The sequence below is a fragment of the Scyliorhinus torazame genome, chromosome 4 (assembly GCF_047496885.1).
Source record: "Scyliorhinus torazame isolate Kashiwa2021f chromosome 4, sScyTor2.1, whole genome shotgun sequence".
In the NCBI taxonomy this organism is placed as follows: domain Eukaryota; kingdom Metazoa; phylum Chordata; class Chondrichthyes; order Carcharhiniformes; family Scyliorhinidae; genus Scyliorhinus; species Scyliorhinus torazame.
Window position 1 is genome coordinate 167,089,014 of NC_092710.1, and position 26,053 is coordinate 167,115,066.

General features: G+C 48.9%; 1 protein-coding gene and 1 long non-coding RNA gene across 6 annotated transcripts in view; one reads left to right on the forward strand and one right to left on the reverse strand.

Moving 5' to 3' along the window:
• LOC140410584 (kelch-like protein 29) overlaps window positions 1-26,053 on the reverse strand; it is a 598,914-nt gene that overhangs the window by 332,800 nt on the left and 240,061 nt on the right. The window lies entirely within an intron of this gene.
• LOC140410586 (uncharacterized) overlaps window positions 23,778-26,053 on the forward strand; it is a 54,024-nt gene continuing 51,748 nt past the window's right edge. Inside the window, exon 1 of the long non-coding RNA XR_011940693.1 lies at window positions 23,778-23,856. This is a non-coding gene — a long non-coding RNA (uncharacterized lncRNA). The remainder of the gene's footprint in view (window positions 23,857-26,053) is intronic.

A 26,053-nucleotide genomic window follows, 5' to 3' on the forward strand; every position in this document is an offset into this window, starting at 1 on the left:
AATGACGAGATTTGCAGGAGGTGTCACCATAAGACCATAAGACATAGGAGCAGAATTAGGCCACTTGGCCCATTGCTCCACCATTCAATCCTGGCTGATATTTTTCTCATCCCCATTCTCCTGCTTTCTCCGCATAACCCCTGGTCCCCTTATTGATAAAAAACCTATCTATCTCTGTTTTAAAGACACTCAGTGATTTGGCCTCCACAGCCTTCTGCGGCAAAGAGTTCCACAGATTCAACACCCTCTGGCTGACAAAATTCCTCCTCATCTCTATTTTAAAGGATCGTCTCTTTAGCCTGAATAACCATTCCTCATACGACAAGCTCTTCATTCCAGGGATCATTCTTATGTACCTCCTCTGGACCCTTTCCAAGGCCAGCACATCCTTCCTTAGATACGGGGCCCAAAACTGCTCACAATACTCCAAATGGGGTCTGACCAGAGCCTTAAATAGCCTCAGAAGAACATCCCTGGTCTTGTAATCTAGCCCTCTCGACATGAATGCTAACATTGCATTTGCCTTCTTAACTGCCAACTGAACCTGCATGTTAACTTGAGAATCGTGAACAAGGACTCCCAAGTCCCTTTGTGCTTTTGATTTCCTAAGCATCTTCCCATTTAGAAAATAGTCTATACCTCCATTTCTCCTTCCAAAGTGCATAACCCCACACTTTTCCACATTGTATTCCATGTGCCACTTCTTTGCCCACTCTCCTAGCCTGGCCAAGTCCTTCTGCAGCCCGCCTGCTTCCTCAATACTACCTGCCCCTCTACAGATCTTTGTATCATCTGCAAACTTAGCAACTGTGCCTTCAGTTCCTTCCTCCAGATCATTAATGTATATTGTGAAATGTTATTGTGGTCCCAGCAGCGACCCGAGGTACACCACTAGTCACCGGCTGCCATCCTGAGAAAGACCCCTTTATCCCCATTCTCTGCCTTCTGCCAGTCAGCCAATCCTCTATCCATGCCAGGATGTTACCCTTAACACCATGAGCTCTTAACTTATTTAACAGTCTCCTATGCGGCACCTTGTCAAAGGCCTTCTGGAAATCTAAATAAATCACGTCCACTGGTTCTCCTTTGTCTAACTTCCTTGTTCCCCCTCAAAGAAGTCTAACAGATTTGTCAGACATGTCCTCCCCTTGACGAAGTCGTGCTGACTCAGTCCTATTTTATCATGCACTTCCAAGTACTCCGCGATCTCATTATTAATAATGGACTCTAAAATCTTACCAATGACCGAAGTCAGGCTAACCAGCAGATAATTTCCTGTCTTCTGCCTCCCTCCCTTCTTAAACAGTGGTGTTACATTAGACACTTTCCAGTCCTCTGGGACTCTTTCTGCCTCCAGTGATTCCCGAAAGATCATCACCAATGCCTCCACAATCTCCTCAGCTATCTCTTTTAGGACCCTGGGGTGTAGTCCATCCGGTCCAGGTGGTTTATCCACCTTCAGACTATTCAGTTTCCCCAGAACCTTCTCCTTAGTAATGGTCACTGCACTCACCTCTGCCCCCTGGAGCTCTGGCATCCCACTGGTGTCTTGCACAGTGAAGACTGATGCAAAGTAACTATTTAGTTTGTCTACCATTTCTTTGTTTCCTATTATTACTTCTCCAGCCACATTTTCCAGTGGTCCAATGTCACCAGCTGCAGAAACGAGCTTCAGGTTTCAGAACTCAAGCTGGAATCACTGTGGTAGACCCGCAAGGCCGAGCGTTATGTGGATAGCACATTTAGAGAAAAGTGGCCAAGACGTACACAGACAGAGAGGGAAAGTGTGACCACGAGAGTATTGAAGAGAAACAAGCAGGTAGTGCAGCAATCCTGAGGCTATGTAGCTCTCCAGCTTTTACATTTTGAATACTGGTGAGCGAAATGGTTCCTCAGAGGCCTGGAGCAAGAGTCATGCTTGACGCACCTGGGGTGGCTCAGCTAGACAAGAGAACGAATGGACGTGTTATAATGCTAGGGATTCCATAGTTAGGGGAGCAGACAGGCGTTTATGCAGCTATAGACGTGACTCAAGGATGGTATGTGGCTCCCCTTGTGCCAGGGTCAAGGATGTCAGAGAGCGGCTGCAGGATTTGTTTTTTGTGGGAGGGTGAACGGCTAGAGGTCATTGCCCATTATGGGACGGATGCCATAGGTAGAAAAAGGGATGGGGACCTGAAAGCAGATTTTAGGGAGTTAGAAAGATAATTAAAAAGCAGGACCTCAAGAGCAGTAATGAGGGTTATCCCAGTGCTAAATGCTAGTGAGCACAAGAATAGGCAGATGGAGCAGCTCAACACATGGCTGGAGAAATGGGGTACGAGCGAGTCCTTTAGATTTCTGAGACTTCAGGGCTAGTTCTGGGGCAGATAGGACCAGTACAAGAAGTAAAGGTAACACATCTGAACAGATCTGGGACTAATATCCGCGCAGTTAGGTTTGCTAGTGCTGATGGGAATGGTTTTAACTAGATTGGTTGGTGGATGGCAACCCAAGGGGCAATTTAGAGTGGAGAGGAAGAAAACTGGCAGTGAGAAGTATTAACTGATAAGGAGAATATATGCTTTGTATCCTTCGGAGGTAGTATCAAGGTAAATAGAATAGATGTCAGAGGTAGACTCTTTACACAGAGAGTGGTGGGTGTGTGGAATGCACTGCCAGCGGAGGTGGTGGAGTCAGAGTCATTAGGGACATTTAAGCGATTCTTAGACAGGCACATGGACAGCAGTAAATTGAAGGGGTGTAGGTTAGGTTGATCTTAGATTAGGATAAATGGTCGGCACAACATCATGGGCCAAAGGGCCTGTACTGTGCTGTACTGTTCGATGTTCTATGTCCTAATATTTGGAGAGTTCGATAGAATTAGAGTAGGCAATAGTTTTTAAAAATAAATTTAGAGCACCCAATTAATTTTTTTCCAATTAAGGGGCAATTTAGCGTGACCAATTTAGCTGGAAGGAGCTCAGCGGCTGGGGCATGATGTCGAGGCCCTCAGCCATGGTCGTCACAGACTGAGCCATGCCTTGGACACCACCACTCAAGACGTTGACCTCGTGCTGTAGGCTTTCCACTGCAGTCGACATCTTAGCAGTCTTGACCTCATCTCCTTCGCCGGTAGCCTTTGGGCCTCCTCCATTCGGCCTAGCACTCACTGGAAATTCCCTCCTGAATCTCACAGCCGTGTCTTAGCATCTACATCAGCTCTGGGAAAACCTTGTCCAGAGGTTCGGCATTTGACTTGGACTGAGCAGAGTCCTGGGATCTAGCAGTCCTCCAACTGCTGACTCCTTTGGACGCTCCTGCCTCTACCTCATGTGCATCAGCAACTGTGGTGCTCACAGAAGCCTGTCCATTAATGTTGCCCATCAACGTGTGTGTTTCTGCACTGGTGGAAGGTGAGGGTAATCCGTCACACTTCGATGGTGGTCTCCACGGAGATTTCCTCCGACATGTCTTTTGGGTGGCGGGGGTACGACTCCGGATGGCCCGGCCCCATCTGATGGAGATCCTGCGAGAGAATGGACATGTGATCAGTGAGAGGAAAGGATCATTCTGTCTGACATGAACTCACTTCAGACAGGCCATCTGGGTGAAGGAGCAGTGGATCCTCACCTCTGCGGCGGTGACCCTCATAGGGGGTGAGGACTCAGATATTTGATACTCTGCCCCCACGTCTTGACACTTTCCCGCTTATTATGGGCTATCTTGTCCTGCAGGGACAAAGTGGGCTAGTGATCCGCGCACTTGATGGATTAGGGGGTTCTATAGTAGGCGGCATGTGTGGACCCCACAACTGGACTTGAAGGGGTTGTGCTGGCGGGTGCCAGGGGTGCTGAGGAACAGGCACGAAGATTGGATATGGGGAGGTTGTGAGGTGTCAGTCAGTGATTTGTGAAGGAAGGGGTTTGGGAATTTGAGGGGTGGGAGGCAGAACTGATGCCAGGATTGAGGTGGTACCTTACCCTGGCAACTCTGTGGAGGCCGTTTGTCTTCTTCAGCCATTGGACGCTGGTCCTCCTACCTGCACTGACAGCCGTTGCCACTACCTCCCAGGTGCTATTGGTGAACCTCCTGCTGGTCCTCTGACGCAATTGGGGGAAAAGGATTTCCCATCTCGCATCAACAGCATTTAGAATCCTGTCCAGGTCGGCATCCCCAAAGCGAGGAACAGGTCTGCGTGCTGCCATTGTTATATGTTCACTGGGATTGAGTGGTGAGGGAGCATTTAAAAACAGCTCCCCCCCTTTTTCTTTCTCTAAATTTTTTTGTTCTCCCCCTTTTTCACATTTTCTCCCACATTTACATCCATCAACAATAAGCAATGATCAGCAAGATATGTCAGTCCCCATAATAACAATGATCCCATCTACCATAAGACCATAAGACATAGGAGTGGAAGTAAGGCCATTCGGCCCATCGAGTCCACTCCACCATTCAACCATGGCTGATTTCAACTCCATTTACCCGCTCTCCCTCCATAGCCCTTAATTCCTCGAGAAATCAAGAATTTATCAACTTCTGTCTTAAAGACACTCAACGTCCTGGCCTCCACCACCCTCTGTGGCAATGAATTCCACAGACCCACCACTCTCTGGCTGAAGAAATTTCTCCTCATCTCTGTTCTAAAGTGACTCCCTTTTATTCTAAGGCTGTGCCCCCGGGTCCTAGTCTCCCCTGCTAATGGAACCAACTTCCCTACATCCACCCTATCTAAGCCATTCATTATCTTGTAAGTTTCTATTAGATCTCCCCTCAACCTCCTAAACTCCAATGAATATAATCCCAGGATCCTCAGACGTTCATCGTATGTTAGGCCTACCATTCCTGGGATCATCAGTGTGAATCCCCACTGGACCCGCTCCAGTGCCAGTATGTCCTTCCTGAGGTGTGGGGCCCAAAATTGCTCACAGTATTCTAAATGGGGCCTAACTTATGCTTTATAAAGCTTCAGAAGTACATCCCTGCTTTTATATTCCAAGATGTGGAGATGCCGGCGTTGGACTGGGGTGAGCACAGTACGAAGTCTTACAACACCAGGTTAAAGTCCAACAGGTTTGTTTCGATGTCACTAGCTTTCGGAGCGCTGCTCCTTCCTCAGGTGAATATTTGTATTCCAAGCCTCTTGAGATGAATGACAACATTGCATTTGCTTTCTTAATTACGGACTCAACCTGCAAGTTTACCTTTAGAGAATCCTGGACTAGGACTCCCAAGTCCCTTTGCGCTTCAGCATTATGAATTTTGTCACCGTTTAGAAAATAGTCCATGCCTCTATTCTTTTTTCCAAAGTGCAAGACCTCGCACTTGCCCACGTTGAATTTCATCAGCCATTTCTTGGACGACTCTCCTAAACTGTCTAAATCTTTCTGCAGCCTCCCCACCTCCTCCATACTACCTGCCCCTCCACCTATCTTTGTATCATCGGCAAACTTAGCCAGAATGCCCCCAGTCCCGTCATCTAGATCGTTAATATATAAAGAGAACAGCTGTGGCACCAACACTGAACCCTGCGGGACACCACTCGTCACCGGTTGCCATTCCGAAAAAGAACCTTTTATCCCAACTCTCTGCCTTACAGCCAATCGTCAATCCATGTTAGTACCTTGCCTCGAATACCATGGGCCCTTATTTTACTCAGCAGTCTCCTGTGGGGCACCTTATCAAAGGCCTTTTGGAAGTCAAGATAGATAACATCCATTGGCTCTCCTTGGTCTAACCTATTTGTTATCTCTTCAAAAAATTCAAACAGGTTTGTCAGGCACGACCTCCCCTTACTAAATCCATGCTGACTTGTCCTAATCTGACCCTGCACTTCCAAGAATTTAGAAATCTCATCCTTAACAATGGATTCTAGAATCTTGCCAACAACCGAGGTTAGGCTAATTGGCCTATCATTTTCCATCTTTTTCCTTGTTCCCTTCTTGAACAGGGGGGCTACAACTGCGATTTTCCAATCCTCTGGGACTTTCCCTGACTCCAGTGACTTTTGAAAGATCATAACTAACGCCTCCACTATTTCTTCAGCTATCTCCTTTAGAACTCTAGGATGTAGTCCATCTGGGCTCGGAGATTTATCAATTTTTAGACCTCTTAGTTTCTCTAGCACTTTCTCCTTTGTGATGGCTACCATATTCAACTCTGCCCCCTGACTCTCCCGGAATTGTTGGGATATTACTCATGTCTTCTACTGTGAAGACTGACGCAAAGTACTTATTTAGTTCCTCAGCTATTTCCTTGTCTCCCATCACAAAATTACCAGCGTCATTTTGGAGCGGCCCAATGTCAACTTTTGCCTCCTGTTTGTTTTTAATGTATTTAAAGAAACTTTTACTATCATTTCTAATGTTACTGGCTAGCCTACCTTCATATTTGATCCTCTCTTTCCTTATTTCTCTCTTTGTTATCCTCTGTTTGTTTTTGTAGCCTTCCCAATCTTCTGACTTCCCACTACTCTTTGTCACATTGTAGGCTTTCTCTTTTGCTTTGATGCATTCCCTAACTTCCTTTGTCAGCCATGGCTGCCTAATCCCCCCTCTGATAACCTTTCTTTTCTTTGGGATGAACCTCTGTACTGTGTCCTCAATTACTCCCAGAAACTCCTGCCATTGCTGTTCTACTGTCTTTCCCACTAGGTTCTGCTCCCAGTCGATTTTCGTCAGTTCCTCCCTCATGCCCCTGTAGTTACCTTTATTTAACTGGAACACCTTTACATCTGATTCTACCTTCTTTCTTTCAAATTGGAGATTGAATTCTACCATATTATGATCACTGCCTCCTAAGTGCTCCCTTACTTTAAGATCCTTAATCAAGTCTGGCTCATTACATAACACTAAGTCCAGAATGGCCTGTTCCCTCGTGGGCTCTATCACAAGCTGTTCCAAAAAGCCCTCCTGTAAACATTCAATGAATTCCCTTTCCTTGGGTCCACTGGCGGCATTATTTACCCAGTCCACCTGCATATTGAAGTCCCCCATGATCACTGTGACCTTGTCTTTCTGACATGCCCTTTCTATTTCGTGGTGCATTTTGTGCCCCCGGTCCTGACCACTGTTAGGAGGCCTGTACATAACTCCCATTATGGCTTTTTTGCCTTTGTGGTTCCTCATCTCTACCCACACAGACTACACATCATCTGACCCTATGTCGTTTAGTGCTAATTAACAAGGCAACCCCGCCCCCTCTGCCCACCTCTCTGTCTTTTCGATAGGTTGTGAATCCCTGGATGTTTAAACGCCAGTCCTGAACCCCCTGCAACCACGTCTCTGTGATGCCTACCACATCATACCTGCCAGTCACAATCTGGGCCACAAGCTCATCTACCTTGTTCCGTACACTGCGCACATTTAAATATAGCACCTTTAATTCTCTATTGACCGTCCCTTTTTGTTTTCTTAGTGTGGTGGACCTTGGTTTACTGAGCCTTTCCATACACTGTCATATTTTGTGGGATGGGGACTATCGTAACCTCTCCTGAGTTTTGTCTATCGTGCTTTTTTGTATTCCTAAGCAGCTACGCTTCCCACTGATTACTTCACCTCTTGGTTCCCTGACTTTCCCTTCCCCCCCAATCTTTAGTTTAAAGTCCTATTGACCACCCTATTTATTCTTTTCGCCAGAACACTGGTCCCAGCTCGGTTCAGGTGGAGACCATCCCAATGGTCTAGGCCCCCCTGTCCCAAAACTGATGCCAGTGTCTCATGAAAACGAACCCCTCTTTCCCACACCACTCTTTCAGCCACATGTTAACTTCCCTTATTCTTGCCTCCCTATGCCAATTTGCACGTGGCTCGGGCAGTAATCCGGAGATTATGACCCTTGAGGACCTGTTTTTTAATTTGAATCCTAGCTCTTTATAATCTCTAAACGGGTCCTCTTTCCTAGACTTGCCTATGTTGTTGGTACTGACATGGACCACAACAACTGGATCCTCCCCCTCCCTCTCCAGTATCCTTTCATGCCGGTCAGAGATGTCCCGCACCCTAGCACCGGGCAGGCAACATACCACGCGGGACTCTTTATCCTGCTCACAAAGGATACTATCTATCCCCCTGATAATAGAATCCCCTACAACTACAACTTGCCTATTTATTCCCTCCCCTTGAATGGCCTGCTGAACCATGGTGCCTTGGTCAGCTGACTCGTCCTTCCTGCAGCCCTGTTCGCCATCCACACAGGGAGCAAGTGCCTCATACCTGTTGGACAGAGTCAAGGGCTGAGGCTCCTGAGTTCCTGACTGCTGGTTCCCTTTACCTGCCTGACTTGCAGTCACACCCTGCTGTCTCTGGCCACTGGCAGGATTTAAACTACTTACTCTGACAGGTGTGACTGCCTCCTGAAACAGTGTCCAGGTAAGTCTCCCCCTCCCGGATGTGCCTCAGTGTTTGAAGCTCTGACTCCAGCTCATCAACTCTGAGTCGGAGCTCTTCGAGCAGCCAACACTTACTGCAGATGTGGTCGCTGCAGCTCGCAATGGGATCTGCCAGCTCCCACATCAAGCAGCTCAAGCACATCACCTGACCAGCCATCACTAATTAATTAGTTTAATTTAAGTTTCTGAGTTTAGCTGTGTTTTTTAAAAAAATTGGGGCAGATCAACCACTCAGATCACAGCTTCCCTCTGATGTCACTTTTGAAAAAAAAAACCTGGAAAACAGGAAGTTACCGTTAGGTTTTTATACTCACAGAGACTGCTCCTCCTCTTCCGAACGGCTCTCGAAATTAGGCCCGAAGAAAGAGAGAGAACAAACCCACCAACCCCCAAACCTCAACCCGCATGTTTACATAAACAAATGACAAAAAGGAATCAGGGATTACCCGTAGTCACCCTTAATCTTACACAGCTCTCCCCCCCCCCCAGGTCTCCAGCTCCTCCCGTCCACTGCCTCTTGTAAAACTCCTCCTCCCAACCTCGGTTCCTTCCCCCCAACTTTCCATCCCGGCTAGACCACTCGGACCCTGTTCTACCAGGCTCCGATGGCCGCAGCCCCTCCCCCCACCTCACTCCCGTTCACTGGCCGGCTTAAACCGGCCAGCGTGGAGGCCCCCGCCCAGGTCCCTTTCCCACCGGCCCGGCCCTAGGAAAGCCCAAAGATCCCCTTTTAGCACACAAACCCCGCATATCCACCTACACCCCAAAAAACCCTCATTTCGAGTGAAAGTCCTGTCCCTTCCCTTGTCCAAATATATACCACATTGGTTCCTTTAGTCTCTACACCCGCGTGCAGTGATACAAAAAAGAAGAAAATACAGTCATGAGGTTACATCGGCACATGGCCATTCCTCAATTTGTCAGTTCTGCCACAGTCCTTCTGCTTTCGCAAACTCCGCCGCTGCTTCCGCCGTTCCAAAATAAAACTCCCTGAGCGTGTAAGTCACCCTCAGCTTCGCTGGATATACAATGCCGCACTGCACCTTGCTAATGTACAGTGCCCTCTTCACCCGGTTGAAGGCAGCCGGCCTCTCTGCCAGCTCCACCGTAAAGTCCTGGTATACACGTATACCAGCTCCAGCCCACTGCACCACCCGCTTCTGCTTGGCCCAGCTCAGGACCTTCTCCTTCACACTGTACCTACGGAAGCACAGAGTCACTGCCCTTGGCGGCTCACTCGCCTTTGGTACAGGCCTCCACGACCAATGAGCCTGATCCAGTTCATATCGGGAGGGATCCTCCCCCTCCCCCAATAGTTTTGCCAGCATCGCGGCAAAATACTCAGTCGGCTTCGGTCCTTCAGGCAGCCGCGCAATCCTCAAATTCTGTCGCCTGGATCTGTTTTCCAGGTCTTCCATTTTTCCTCGCAGATCCTTGTTATCAATATTTTGGAGATTGTATTCAAGGTTTTCAATTTTTCCATGAAAATTGTGAAGCAATATTTCGATTTTTAGTAATGGAGTAAAAATTTAATTTCCTTCAGATTTTCCCTTCGTTGAGGAGAACATTGAACTTGAATTACCATCAACAAACTCTGCATAATGATGACTCATCAACATTGAAGTTAATGAAAATATTAGTTACTTGATAGATCCAGTGAAAAGTTAAAAGCTAAACGAGCCCCCATAATGTAATGTAGGAAGTAACTCTAGACAAGAGATTGTTGGCCTAGAATCTCCTGCATCATTCCAATGGCACATTTACATCAAAAGCTCCATCTGAAAGGGCAAAAAGAAGAATGTGGCACGAGTGACATGTACCACTATGAATGCCGCCTCATAATTTCCTATGACCTCTTGTGCTGCTGCACCAATAATGAGAGGTGTGTATATCATAACTCCTCCCCATTAAAATCAATGGCAATCACAAATTTCCTGAAATAGCTCTACTTTTTCGCCACATTCATCTAGACTGTAAAATATCGGCACTGCTGAGCCCTTGGGAACTTGGAAAACATTGCGATTCTGGGCTTCAAGGATCCATCAACAGTTCAACTCCCTTTTTCCTGGCTGCCCTCTCCCCAACCCCCATGTGAAACTGTAGGAAATTATCTAGACTGCTTGTTGGGATACCCGACAAGGATATCAGTTTGTAAAATCACAAAATTGTTCACCATATTTAAAATTTCAAAGTTATATTAGAAAAACAAATTTAAACTATTGCTTTATGATTTCTGCTCAATGTGTATGAACCATGTTGCGAAATGAAACCAAAAAAACATGTTAAAATATTCTTGCACATGCCACTTTTCTGTATATCAGCTGTGTGCAACTTTTCCTTTTAGAACACCGATTTCCGGTTAGTTCTCGTAGCTTCAGATTCTTGTATTTCCCCAAATTTTCCTGGACTGTTAATTCAACAGTTGCGTATTTTTCCAAGCAATCTAAACAGAAGCTTGATAATGGGCTCTTTACCATAATATAAACAGGAAACATATTTGTTTGCCTATTGCTCTATAGGAGGTAATGTGTTCAGTTTTGGAAAACACTCCAGCATGTTTTATATTCATGGCTTCAAACCACTTCTTCACTTACTGCACAGGAAAAAGCATCAGTTGTATGATAGTGCAGATTTTCTTTTTGTGGACTAAGAATTCGATAGCCAGATTTCTGGACTTAGGAGTTGTTATTCACGACCTGCCAAACAAGTAAAACGCTGTAGAATCTGCACCCACCTGACTTTCAGGATTGGAGCATGACCTCAAGTGGCTACCCTGCTGCATTATTCTTTGTCACACTGCTCGAGGTCTCTGACTCACATTCTGAGCTCGAGAACTCACATTCTGAGCTAACAACATGCTCCAGGCAGCCTTCCCTTCTCAAAAGCAGAGTCCCTTAGAACAGGAAAGGTGCAGTAATGTACTGCAGGCTGCTGGACACTCGCTTTGAAACACTCACTCACCATACCATGTAAAGGGCTCCCTGCATCAGTGATGCTACCTCTGAGGAATAATCAAATAGATGGAGGCCAAGCAAGAAACCACATTTCTGCTTGGACCAAGAGGCCCTCTAGAGACAGCTTTAAAAAGGAACAGGAGAACGTGTCAAGGGAAGTTAATGTACTGAGTCCGGCACCCAGGAGATGGCAAATGTGACGGATGCACATCACATCTCAGACTTACCCCACAAGTACCTGGATCGTAGTGAACTGTTGCCTTCTGCACCTTCTTCACCCCTGTTTTCCTCTTGCCCCCTTTACCCCGTCCCTACCTTTCCCTTATATTTTATGTGTTTTCAGGTAGTTATGAGCTGCTGCCTTGTTAGCCATTGCAACCTCAAAGAAAGGATGAGAGCAACATCAGACCTCTGAGGAAGAATCACCATCACTTGAGCTTACGTGCACAGCCACTAGTTCAGCTACTGACAGAGCGTACCTTAGAGGTATGGAGTCACAATCTGCACACGGTGAGTCACTGGACATGAGGGAGTTGCTGCCAGGCTGTGGGATAGTCAGCTTGTGTATGAACTCTCTGGAGGGCGAGGTTTCACACACTAGTTCTTCTGCAGGAGGATCCGATAAAGATCTCGTTGGTTTGCATACAGGAGAACGCTATGCACACTGAAATGCTCATTGACAGGTGTGTCAGTCTCCAGTTCCTGGCTCGGAACATTGTCGTAATCTCTCCTCCGGATAAGAGGTCAAAGCCCCTTCTTCAGTACACTGCCTGTGTAAGGCAGTTATGCATGGAAAACTACAATGTGTTGCTGATGTTGTCCATTCCACTGGAAAGATCTAAATAGAAGCCCAGCGTGACCTTTTTGGCCATCCTCATCCCGTTTGGTGTGAAGGAGGTAAAGCAATTTGTGACAACCTTCTTTGTGAAGCCTAGCATCCTAAGGCATTTCTTCTGGTTCATTTTGCTGGCTGGTTTAGCACAATTGGCTAAACAGCTGGCTTGTAATGCAGAACAATGCCATCAGCGCGGGTTCAATTCCCGTACCAGCCTCCCGAGCAGGCGCCAGAATGTGGCGTCTGGGGGCTTTTCACAGTAACTTCACTGAAGCCTACTTATGACAATAAGTGATTATTATTATTATTGTTATTGCCATGTAGGAGTGTTGCTCCCAGAAGACCTTGGGCTGGATTCTCTGCAGCCCCGCGCCAAAATCGCGTTTGGCGCGGGGGCGGAGAATCCACTTTTATGCCCGAAACAGGCCCCGCGGCTGGAGGGCCATTGCCAGAGGCCCTCCCAGCGATGCTCCGGTCCCGAACGGCCGAGTTCCGACCACGTCTGGCCGGTCGAGACTCAGTCCGCGGCCGCCCTGGTGGGAGCGGGGGGATCAAGAACCGGGGGTTGCCTTATAGGCAGCCGGGCGGCAATTGGGCGGGTTACATGGAGCGGCGCGGGGCAGATCGTTGATTTTTGATTTGATTTGATTTATTATTGTCACGTATTAGTATACAGTGAAAAGTATTGTTTCTTGCATGCTGTACAAACAATGTATACCGTAGATAGGGAAGGAGAGACTGCAGAATATAATGTTAAAGTAAGGTGTAGAGAAAAGATCAACTTAACATTGTTAGAGAGTTTAAAAGAGTTAGAATGAAGTTTTAGAAGCATAGAACAAGAGTAAAAGATAGAATTGGAGGCACAGCTTGTAAGAAGTCGCCTCCCTCCGTTGCCATCTTGGCAAAAAGAGTGTCTTTTTGGGACCTTCCTTGTTGGTCCAGGTCCGCCGGCCGAGTCCGCCATCGGGTTTGGCTCGGCCATTGGAGGCCGCCGTCCTACGCATGCGCGGACTAGGCACCGGCACCAGCCAAAGCTGCGAGAAGCACTCCGGGGCCCTGCCAGCCCCCTGAAGTTGGTGAATAGGTCTTAATTTTTTAAAAAGAAAAGCCTGGCGTGAAACGCCAGCGGTTTCACGCCGGCATGGGGACATAGCCCCATTTTTGGAGTCTCCAGCCCCCTAGGCCTGCAAGAGACACTGCTGCTACTGTCCCCTTATCTATGTATCCATCCCTTTCTGTGGTCAGCAAAAAAACTCTAATGTGCTCCTGCAACTCAGCAGTCATCGACAAACATTTCCTCAGCAGAAGTAAGTCAAAAGCACCTCAGCTGCAACTTGTTGAGTGGCTCTTTAACTAGTCCGAGAATAAGGCCCATTAGGATAAGACAATGAAGATAAGGTCCAAACATTAAAATGCTAGCTGTTTCAGGAGTGGCTAACAACAGTGCCTGCACAAACCTACTGGTGGGCAATGGGGGGGGGTAGTTCCACACTGGGCGGGGTCGAGGGATTGGCGGGAGTGGCCGGGGTCAGCAGGAGTCGGCTGACTTATGGGAGTGCAATGGGGGGGAGCAATGCAGCTAGGGCGGGACCTAGCTTGGGGGAGGGGGACCGGGTTGCTGCTGGAATGGCCAAGGGGGAGCTGGAGTTGGCGGAGGAGGTCGGGGCGGGGGTCTGCCGCTTTGGGGAATGGGCCGTGCGGGGTGCACGGGCACGTGGCTGGCCGAGGAGAGGAAATGGCTAGTCGGAGGGCGAGTGGGGGGGGGGGTAGCCCCCTAATTTGGCTGATAACCTGGAACGTAAGGGGACTGAACGGGCCTGTCAAACGGGCCCGGGTGTTCACGCACCTGAAGGGGCTGAAGGCAGATATGGCCATGCTTCAGGAGACGGACCTGAGGGTGGCGGATCAGGTAAGGTTGAGAAAGGGGTGGGGAGGCCATGTGTTTCATTCGGGGTTGGATGCAAAAAATCGGGGGGGTGGCGATCTTGGTGGGGAAGAGAGTGTCGTTCGAGGTGTTGAGCATCGTGGCAGACAATATTGGCAGGTATGTGATGGTCAGTGGCAAGCTGCAGGGGGAGCGGGTGGTGTTGGTCAATGTATACGCCCCGAATTGGGACGATGCGGGCTTCATGCGGCGTATGTTGGGCCGGATTCCGGACCTGGAGACAGGGGCCTGATAATGGGGGTGGGATTTCAATATGGTGCTGGACCCGACACTAAATCGCTCGAGGTCTAGAACGGGTAGGAGGCCGGTGGCGGCCAAGGTGCTGAGGGGGTTCATAGAGGTTTGCGAGGCCAGGGGTCAGGGAATTCTCATTCTTCTCCCATGTCCACAAGGCCTATTCCCGGATTGACTTCTTTGTTATGAGTAGGGAGAGTGGAAGATACTGAGTACTCGGCGATAGCCATTTCGGATCACGCTCCGCATTGGGTAGACCTCGAGCTGGGGGAGGAGAGGGACCAGTACCCGCTGTGGCGCTTAGTGGTGGGGTTGCTGGCAGACAAGGAGGTGAGCGGGCGGGTTCGAGGGTGCATAGAGAGGTACCTGGAGGCTAATAACAATGGGGAGGTCCAAGTGGGGGCGGTCTGGGAGGTGCTGAAGGCGGTGGTCAGGGGAGAGCTGATCTCCATGAGGGCCCATAAGGAGAGGAGGGAGAAGAGAGAGAGGGAGAGGCTGGTGGGGGAGATGGTGAGGGTAGACAGGAGGTACGCTGAAGTCTCGGAGGATGGATTGCTTAGGGAGCCGAATTTGATCTGTTGACCACCAGGAAGGCGGCGACGCAGTGGAGGAAAGCGCAGGGGGCGGTATATGAATATGGAGAAAAGGCGAGCCGGATGCTGGCACACCAGCTTCGGAAGCGAGAGGCAGCTAGGGAGATCGGGGAGTTAAGGATGGGGGAGGGAGCTGTGGTGAATGGAACTACTGTTAATTCACCAGTGCACTGTGATATCATGTTACTGCTGTATCGTGTTACGTTGTGTGTTTAACCCTGTGGGCTCCACCTATGGGCCATTGTACGCCTTCACCCACAGGGGGATATGTCGGGGCATGTACGAGCTCGCCCCTGGCTCCACCCCTTACTGGAAGTAAAAGGCAGCTGACCTGCGGGGCCGCATTCATTTGTTGTACCGGTCACAGGCAGGCTCAGTTGTAAGCTGATTAAAACCACGGTTTACTTCTCAACGTGTCTCTCAGTGAATTGATGGTTGCATCAGGAGCATGGTGCGAAGTGGGGTGGGTATCAATGGGGTCTTCAGGGACTCCTACGATGAACTGTATCAGTCCGAGCCCCCACTGGAGGAGGGAGGGATGGGTCACTTTCTGGGCCGGTTGAGATTCCCGAGGGTGGAGGAGGGGTGGGTGACGGGGCTGGAAGCGTTGGTTGGGTTGGAGGAGTTGGTCAAAGAGATAGAAAGCATGCAGGCAGGCAAGGCACCGGGGCCAGATGGGTTCCCGGTCGAAATTTATAAGAGGTATGCGGACCTGCTGGGCCCTCTGTTGGTAAGGACCTTTAACGAGGCAAGGGAAGAAGGGGCTTTGCCCCCGACGATGTCTCGGGCGCTGATCTCCTTGATCCTGAAGTGGGACAAGGATCCCCTACAATGTGGGTCATACAGGCCGATCTCACTCCTAAATGTAGATGCAAAGTTGTTGGCAAAGATTTTAGCCACGAGGATAGAGGACTGTGTGCCGCAGGTCAGTCACGAGGATCAGACGGGGTTAGTGAAAGGGAGACAGCTGAATACGAATGTACGGAGGTTCCTGAATGTTGTAATGATGCCGGCGGTGGAAGGGGAGGCGGAGATAGTGGCGGCAATGGATGCGGAGAAGGCCTTTGATAGGGTAGAGTGGGGGTACCTGTGGGAGGTGCTGAAAAGGTTCGGGTTTGGGGAAGGGTTTGTCAAGTGGGTTAAGTTGCTGTATGAGACCCCAGTGGCGAGTGTGGCCACGAACAGAAGGAGGTCAGAGTATTTTTGGTTACACCGGGGGACGGGGCAGGGGTGTCCCCTGTCCCCCCTGCTCTTTGCGCTGGCGATTGAGCCCCTGGCCATGGCATTGAGGAAGTCGAGGAATTGGAGGGGTTGGTGCGGGGTGGGAGGAACATCGGATGTCGCTCTATGCGGACGATTTGCTGTTATATGTGGTGGACCCCCGGTAGGGGGAATGCCAGAGGTGATGAGGGTTCTCAGGGAGTTTGGGGATTTCTCTGGCTTTAAGCTCAATATGGGGAAGAGCGAGTTGTTCGTTGTTCACCCAGGGGACCAGGAGAGGGGGATTGGTGAGCTCCCACTAAAAAGGGCAGAGAGGAGTTTCAGGCATCTGGGGTCCAGGTGGTTAGGGGTTGGGGGGCCCTACATAAGTTTAACTTCCCGAGACTGGTGGAGCAAATGGAGGAGGAGTTTAAGAGGTGGGACATGCTGTCACTCTTCCTGGCGGGTAGGGTGCAGTCAGTTAAAATGACGGTGCTCCCGAGATTTTTGTTCCTGTTCCAGTGCCTCCCCATCCTGATCCCTAGGGCCTTCTTCAGACGGGTTAATAGGAGCATTATGGGGTTTGTGTGGGCGCAGAAGACCCCGAGGGTGAGCAGGGTGTTCCTGGATCGGTGCAGGGATAGGGGGGGCTGGCGCTGCCTAACCTCTGGGGGTATTATTGGGCGATGGTGCGTAAGTGGGTGATGGAGGGGAATGGGGCGGCATGGAAGAGGCTGGAGATGGCGATCTGTGTGGGCACGAGCCTGAAGGCACTGGTGACGGCGCCGCTGCCGCTTCCTCCAACGAGGTATACCACAAGCCCAATGGTGGCGGCTACCCTCAAAATTTGGGGGCAATGGAGACGTCACAGGGGGAAGGTGGGGGGCCTCTGTGCGGTCCCCGATTCGGGGGAACCACCGGTTTGTCCCGGGGAGGATGGACGGAGGGTTCCTGAGCTGGCACAGGGCAGGTATTAGAAGGATGGGGGATCTGTTTGTGGACGGGAAGTTCGCGAGCCTGGATGAGCTGGAGGAGAAGTTAGGGGTCCCCCTGGGGAACACCTTCAGATATATGCAGGTAAGGGTGTTTGTTCGCCGGCAGGTGGTAGAATTCCCACTGATGCCACCACGCAGGGTCCAGGACAGGGCGCTGTCGGGGGTGTGAGTTTAGAGGGGAGGATCTTGGCAACGTATCAGGTGATGCAGGAGGAGGCCTCAGTGGAGGAGCTAAAGGGTAAGTGGGAGGAGGAGTTGGGTGAGGAGATTAACGAGGGGACGTGCGAGGAGAGAGAACTCTTCTTCCTCTTGCGCGAGGCTCATACAATTTAAGGTGCTGCATAGGGCTCACATGACCGGGGCAAGGATAAGTCGGCTCTTTGGGTGAGAGGACAGGTGAGTTAGGTGCTCAGGGAGCCCAGCGAACCACATCCACATGTTCTGGGCGTGCCCAGCGCTGGAGGACTTTTGGAAGGGTGTAGCGAGGACTGTGTCGAGGGTGGTAGGTTCCAGGGTCAAGCCGGGCTGAGGGCTCACAATATTTGGGGTTGCAGAGGAGCCGGGAGTGCAGGAGGCGAAAGAGGCCAGTATTCTGGCCTTTGCGTCCCTGGTAGCCCGGCAAAGGAATCTTCTTCAGTGGAAGGATGCAAGGCCCCCAAGCGTGGAATCCTGGATCAACGATATGGCGGGGTTCATTAAATTGGAGAGGGTGAAATTTGCCTTAAGGGGATCGGTGCAAGGGTTCTTTAGGTGGTGGCAACAGTTCCTAGACTTCCTGGCAGGACGTTAGAATATGGTCAGCAGTAGCAGCAAGGTCAAAGAGACACAGCCTGAGTGAGTGAGACACATCCAGAGTGGGGAATTTGAAACTTGGTAATTTGGTGCAGTGAGGTAACCAGGAAAGTTTCGGGAGCTGTTCGGAGGAGGAGGAGGAGTCTCTGTGCGAGTATAAAATCCTAACGGTAACTTCCTGTTTTCCACTTTTTTTTTCCAAAAGTGATGTCAGAGGGAAGCTGTGATCTGATTGGTTGATAGCAAATCTGCCCCAAATTTAAAGAAACACACAGCTAAACTCGTAAACTTAAATTAAACTAATTAATTAATTAGAGATGGCTGGTCAGGTGATGTGCTTGAGCTGCTTGATGTGGGAGCTGGCAGATCCCATTGTGAGCTGCAGCGACCACATCTGCAGTAAGTGTTGGCTGCTCGAAGAGCTCCGGCTCAGAGTTGATGAGCTGGAGTCAGAGCTTCAAACACTGAGGCACATCCGGGAGGGGGAGACTTACCTGGACACTGTTTCAGGAGGCAGTCACACCTGTCAGAGTAAGTAGTTTAAATCCTGCCAATGGCCAGGGACAGCAGGGTGTGACTGCAAGTCAGGCAGGTAAAGGGAACCAGCAGTCAGGAACTCAGGAGCCTCAGCCCTTGACCCTGTCCAACAGGTACGAGGCACTTGCTCCCTGTGTGGATGGCGAACAGGGCTGCAGGAAGGATGAATCAGCTGACCAAGGCACCATGGTTCAGCAGGCCATTCAAGGGGAGGGAGTAAATAGGCAAGTTGTAGTTGTAGGGGATTCTATTATCAGGGGGATAGATAGTATCCTTTGTGAGCAGGATAAAGAGTCCCGCATGGTATGTTGCCTGCCCGGTGCTGGGGTGCGGGACATCTCTGACCGGCTTGAAAGGATACTGGAGAGGGAGGGGGAGGATCCAGTTGTTGTGGTCCATGTCAGTACCAACAACATAGGCAAGTCTAGGAAAGAGGACCCGTTTAGAGATTATAAAGAGCTAGGATTCAAATTAAAAAACAGGTCCTCAAGGGTCATAATCTCTGGATTACTGCCCGAGCCACGTGCAAATTGGCATAGGGAGGCAAGAATAAGGGAAGTTAACACGTGGCTGAAAGAGTGGTGTGGGAAAGAGGGGTTCCTTTTCATGGGACACTGGCATCAGTTTTGGGACAGGGGGGCCTAGACCATTGGGATGGTCTCCACCTGAACCGAGCTGGGACCAGAGTTCTGGCGAAAAGAGTAAATAGGGTGGTCAATAGGACTTTAAACTAGAGATTGGGGGGGAAGGGAAAGTCAGGGAATCAAGAGGTGAAGTAATCAGTGGGAAGCGTAGTTGCTTAGGAATACAAAAAAGCACGAAAAGACAGAACTCAGAGGAGAGGTTACGATAGTCCCCATCCCACAAAATATGACACAGTATGGAAAGGCTCAGTAAACCAAGGTCCAGCACACTAAGAAAACAAAAAGGGATGGTCAATAGAGAATTAATGGTGCTATATTTAAATGCGCGCAGTGTATGGAACAAGATAGATGAGCTTGTGGCCCAGATTGTGGCTGGCAGGTATGATGTGGTAGGCATCACAGAGACGTGGTTGCAGGGGGTTCAGGACTGGCGTTTAAACATCCAGGGATTCACAACCTATCGAAAAGACAGAGAGGTGGGCAGAGGGGGCGGGGTTGCCTTGTTAATTAGCACTAAACGACATAGGGTCAGATGATGTGTAGTCTGTGTGGGTAGAGTTGAGGAATCACAAAGGCAAAAAAACCATAATGGGAGTTATGTACAGGATCAGGGGCACAAAATGCACCACGAAATAGAAAGGGCATGTCAGAAAGGCAAGGTCACAGTGATCATCGGGGACTTCAATATGCAGGTGGACTGGGTAAATAATGTTGCCAGTGGACCCAAAGAAAGGGAATTCATTGAATGTTTACAGGAGGGCTTTTTGGAACAGCTTGTGATGGAGCCCACGAGGGGACAGGCCATTCTGGACTTAGTGTTATGTAATGAGCCAGACTTGATTAAGGATCTTAAAGTAAGGGAACACTTAGGAGGCAGTGATCATAATATGGTAGAATTCAGTCTGCAATTTGAAAGAAAGAAGGGAGAATCAGATGTAAAGGTGTTACAGTTAAATAAAGGTAACTACAGGGGCATGAGGGAGGAACTGACGAAAATCGACTGGGAGCAGAGCCTAGTGGGAAAGACAGTAGAACAGCAATGGCAGGAGTTTCTGGGAGTAATTGAGGACACAGTACAGAGGTTCATCCCAAAGAAAAGAAAGGTTATCAGAGGGGGGATTAGGCAGCAATGGCTGACAAAGGAAGTCAGGGAATGCATCAAAGCAAAAGAGAAAGCCTATAATGTGACAAAGAGTAGTGGGAAGTCAGAAGATTGGGAAGGCTACAAAAACAAACAGAGGATAACAAAGAGAGAAATAAGGAAAGAGAGGATCAAATATGAAGGTAGGCTAGCCAGTAACATTAGGAATGATAGTAAAAGTTTCTTTAAATACATTAAAAACATACAGGAGGCAAAAGTAGACATTGGGCCGCTCCAAAATGACGCTGGTAATCTAGTGATGGGAGACAAGGAAATAGATGAGGAACTAAATAAGTACTTTGCGTCAGTCTTCACAGTAGAAGACATGAGTGGTATCCCAACAATTCAGGAGAGTCAGGGGGCAGAATTGAATATGGTAGCCATCACAAAGGAGAAAGTGCTAGAGAAACTAAGAGGTCTAAAAATTGATAAATCTCCAGGCCCAGATGGGCTACATCCTCGAGTTCTAAAGGAGATAGCTGAAGAAATAGTGGAGGCGTTAGTTATGATCTTTCAAAAGTCACTGGAGTCAGGGAAAGTCCCAGAGGATTGGAAAATCGCAGTTGTAACCCCCCTGTTCAAGAAGGGAACAAGAAAAAAAGATGGAATATTATAGGCCAATTAGCCTAACCTCGGTTGTTGACAAGATTCTAGAATCCATCGTTAAGGATGAGATTTCTAAATTCTTGGAAGTGCAGGGTCGGATTAGGACAAGTCAGCATGGATTTAGTAAGAGGAGGTCGTGCCTGACAAACCTGTTTGAGTTTTTTGAAGAGATAACAAATAGGTTAGACCAAGGAGAGCCAATGGATGTTATCTATCTTGACTTCTAAAAGGCCTTTGATAAGGTGCCTCACGGGAGACTGTGGAGTAAAATAAGGGCCCATGGTATTCGAGGCAAGGTACTAACATGGATTGACGATTGGCTGTCAGGCAGAAGGCAGAGAGTTGGGATAAAAGGATCTTTTTTGGAATGGCAACCGGTGACGAGTGGTGTCCCGCAGGGTTCAGTGTTGGGGCCACAGCTGATCTCTTTATATATTAACTATCTAGGTGACGGGACTGGGGGCATTCTGGCTAAGTTTGCCGATGATACAAAGATAGGTGGAGGGGCAGGTAGTATTGAGGAGGTGGGGAGGCTGCAGAAAGATTTAGACAGTTTAGGAGAGTGGTCCAAGAAATGGCTGATGAAATTCAACGTGGGCAAGTGCGAGGTCTTGCACTTTGGAAAAAAGAATAGAGGCATGGACTATTTTCTAAACGGTGACAAAATTCATAATGCTGAAGTGCAAAGGGACTTGGGAGTCCTAGTCCAGGATTCTCTAAAGGTAAACTTGCAGGTTGAGTCCGTAATTAATAAAGCAAATGCAATGTTGTCATTTATCTCAAGAGGCTGGGAATATAAAAGCAGGGATGTACTTCTGAAGCTTTATAAAGCACTAGTTAGGCCCCATTTAGAATACTGTGAGCAATTTTGGGCCCCACACCTCAGGAAGGGCATACTGGCACTGGAGCGGGTCCAACGGAGATTCACACGGATGATCCCAGGAATGGTAGGCCTAACATACGATGAACGTCTGAGGATCCTGGGATTATATTCATTGGAGTTTAGGAGGTTGAGGGGAGATCTAATAGAAACTTACAAGATAATGAATGGCTTAGATAGGGTGGATGTAGGGAAGTTGTTTCCATTAGCAGGGAAGACTAGGACCCGGGGGCACAGCCTTAGAATAAAAGGGAGTCACTTTAGAACCGAGATGAGGAGAAATTTCTTCAGCCAGAGAGTGGTGGGTCTGTGGAATTCATTGCCACAGAGGGCGGTGGGGGCCGGGATGTTGAGTGTCTTTAAGACAGAAGTTGATAAATTCTTGATTTCTCGAGGAATTAAGGGCTATGGAGAGAGAGAGCGGGTAAATGGAGTTGAAATCAGCCATGGTTGAATGGTGGAGTGGACTCGATGGGCCGAATGGCCTTACTTCCGCTCTTATGTTCTTGTGGTCCAACCCGGTGGGGGGGGGGGGGGGGTTTGGTTCATATTTCTTGAGTGGGCGTGTATATTTGCTTTTGTGTTGATGAAGGCTGTTAATTTATTATTTATGTATAGGAGGGGAGGGGGGGGGGGGTCTTTTCGTTCTGTATTTTGTTGTTGATATTTTGTGAAAATTTGAATAATTTAATGTTGACGAAATTTAGAATTCTCATATTACAAGCCCCAGTCAGGCAATTGACATCATGGGCTGGATTCTCCAAAAATGGGGCTATGTTATGCTGGCGTTTCACAGCAGACTTTCCTTAAAAACATTTGTAGCTCAGGCAGCATGGTGGCGCAGTGGGTTAGCCCTGTTGCCTCACGGCGTCGAGGTCCCAGGTTCGATCCCGGCTCTGGGTGCACATTCTCCCAGTGTTTGTGTGGGTTTCGCCCCACAACCCAAAGATGTGCAAGATAGGTAGATTGAACACGCTAAAATTGCTCCTTAATTGGAAAAAAAAGAATTGGTTACACTAAATTTATTTTTTAAAAATAAAAAATTTGTAGCTATACACCTACCTTGAAAGGGCTGGCAGGGCCCTGGAGTGTTTCTCGCAGCTTCAGCTGTGGATACAGGCCCCCGCACGTCCGGTTGCGAGTCCACGCATGCGCACGGCGACCTGCAGTGGCCGCGCCAAATGTGATAGCAGACTCAGCCGGCGGACCTGGACCAACAAAGACGATCTCTATCAACCCCCCCCCCCCAGGTACTTGATCTCCCTCCCGCCCTCCCACCAGGGCGGCCGCGGACTCGCAAGTCCCGACCGACCAGACGTGGTTAGAACCACGCTGTCGGGAATTCGGCTGGTCGGGACCGGAGCATCGCTGGGAGGGCCTCTGGCAATGGCCCCCCAGCCGCGCCACGTAATTTGGGAGCGGCGCCGGGTCCGATCCTGTCGTAAACGTGGATTCTCCGCCCCCCCGCACCAAACGCATTTCTGAGCGGGGCTGTGGAGAATCCAGCCTGATATCTTTGGGTCCACGCAAGGAATGCACCTCAATGCATCACTCCAATTCATTCACACAACACTGGAAGTGGCTAGCAGCACACCTCGTACATGGAAACAAGCAGTAGGTCTCCATAGTGCCACTAGAAGCAACTGAATTTTGAGTCCATGGATTTTTACAAAAAAATCTAATAACTTATTTGGCCTATCAAAAATTGATATTCAAGAATGTGGCTGGTGCAAATAGACACACTTGTTTTCAGATTTATGTCACCTTATTGGCCGATGTGAAGACCAGTGCTATTAGGAGTGCACTGTATTGCTTTGTTTTACCATCTAAACACATTTTCTAAAGGATTTATTTTTTTGCAATTCAATTTTGATTCTGGATCTTGCATATGGAAGACTGTGCAAGCTGATTCCATGAAAGACCAAGTGACATGCATGGGCACAAAAAATAGTAACCAAGGCTTCTGTTATGTGTGTCACTGCAGGAGACAGAACTGTTTGACAAATAGACAGAATTAACTCTCAGTGTATTGAAATCTGTCTTTGGTTTCGCAGCCAAATCCAAGGGGAAATGAGCTGCTGCTTTGGACTACCTTGTAGATGGATAATCATACAAGTAAAGAGGAATTGCAGGTAAAACCATGACGAAGACAAATCGAGATGCTTCCAAATTTAGATTTGTTACCAAATAACAATGATTATTTTCTCTGAACTAACACAAAGCATGTTTTTGGCACTGGCCTCTGCATTCACTTTCATGACCACCTCTCATTATTGTCGGTATAAAACGTTTCTTAGAAGCTTGGCATTGGCTGGTCTGCTTCTGTATCACCACCATGACTACTGTGGCACAGTCACATTGCGTTTGTAAGAACTACTGGAGGAAATGCACAACAGTGAGATTGGCACACAAAATGGTGAAATTCACAATATAATTGGCCAATTGTGTCAATTCCACTATGTTTACATCAAATATTTTCCATGTCGATTTAATTTTACAGAAATTTATGAACAGAAAATGGGCAGGTTAAATTCACATGGAAACACTTTTAACAATTGGTTTGAAAAATATGAGCAGAAGAGTCCCAATTCCTTTCTCATAAATGCCACCACGTGGAAAAAAACAATTCTGAAGCCCAACATAAAATTAATTCCTATAAATGTCCCCATTTGGAAAGAATGTCAACTCACCATTACTGGCATTTCCTGCCAACATTCTTTCTCTATAATGGGTGACATGGGTGCCAGTACAATACAACAGTGTTCCTTAAAACAGATGGATTCCAACAACTCCGCTCCCCCACAAACTCCTCTCCCACTGCTGTCACGCACCACTTGCTGCTTCTTGACAGACAAATGATGGAGCTTACTTATATTTATTAAGTGCAGATTTCTACATGCCGTAACAGATGAATGGAGAATTCGAGCCACTTTGTTTAAAAAAAATGTTCTAAAGGAAAATTGTTTATGGAGCTTTGTTAGAAGTTGATAAATGGGAATCAGGGGCGGGATTCTCCGACCCCCCCGCAGGGTCAGAGAATCGCGGGGGAGTGGCGTGAATCCCGCCCCCGCCGGCGGCCGAATTCTCCGGCACCAGAGATTCGGTGGGGGCGGGAATCGCATCGAGCCGGTCGGCGGCCCCACCCCGGCGATGGGCCGAAGTCCCGCTGCTGGAATGCCTGTCCCGCCGGCGTGAATCAAACCACCTCCCTTACCGGCGGGACCAGGCGGCACATGCAGGCTCCGGGGGGATGGGGATGCTGGGAGATCTGGCCCCAGGGGGGGTGCCCCCACGGTGGCCTGGCCCGCGATCGGGGCCCACCGATCCGCGGGCGAGCCTGTGCCGTGGGGGCATTCTTTTCCCTCCACGTCGGCCGTAGCCTCCGCGATGGCCGACGCGGAGGTGACCCCACCCCTAGCATTCGCGGGGACGACGTCAGCAGCCACTGATGTTCCCACGCATGCGCAGACTTCGTGGCACCAAAGGCCTTCCACACCAGCCGGCGGGATGGCAACCACTCCGGTGCGGGCCCAGCCCCTAAAAGGTGAGGGCCTGGCCCCTAAAGGTGCGGAGAAATCCCACCTTTGGGGTGGCCCGACGCAGGACTGGTTCACGCCACTCCATCCCGCCGGAACCCCCCGCCCCGCCAGATAGGGGAGAATCCCACCCCAGGTCACTGAAGGTGGCAGGACGGGCGAAGTGAGCAGTTAATGAAGCATATAGTATTCTGGGCTTAATTAATAGTGGCCTGGTACAAGAGCAGGGAGGTTACACTGAACTTACAAAAGACACTAGTTAAGACCTCAGCTGGAATATTGTGGACAGTTCTGGACACCACACTATAGGAAGGATATGAATGCATTGGAGAGAGTGCAGAAGAGGTTCGCAAGAATGGTTTCAGTGATGAGAAACTTCAGTTCTGAGGACAAATTGGAGATGTTGTGGGCTATTCTTCTTGGAGTGAAGAAGGCGAAGAGGAGATTTGAAAGAGATGTTGTTCCCACTTGTAAAAGGATGGAGATCGAGAGGGCACATATTTAAAGCGATTTGCCAAAAAAGCAAACGTGATATGCGAAAAGCTATTTCACACAGCGAGTGGTTCGGGTATGGAATGCACTGCCTGGAAGTGTGGTGGAGGCAGGTTCAATTGAGGCATTTAAGAAGGCAGTAGATGATTACTTGAATAGAAATAATGTGCAGGGGTACGGGGAAAAGGCAGGGTAATAGTACTAAGCCATAATGCTCATTTGGAGAGCCAATGCAAACGCAATGGGCCAAATGGCCTCCTTCTGTGCCATAATATCTTTCAACAATGTTGATGAGTGGCTG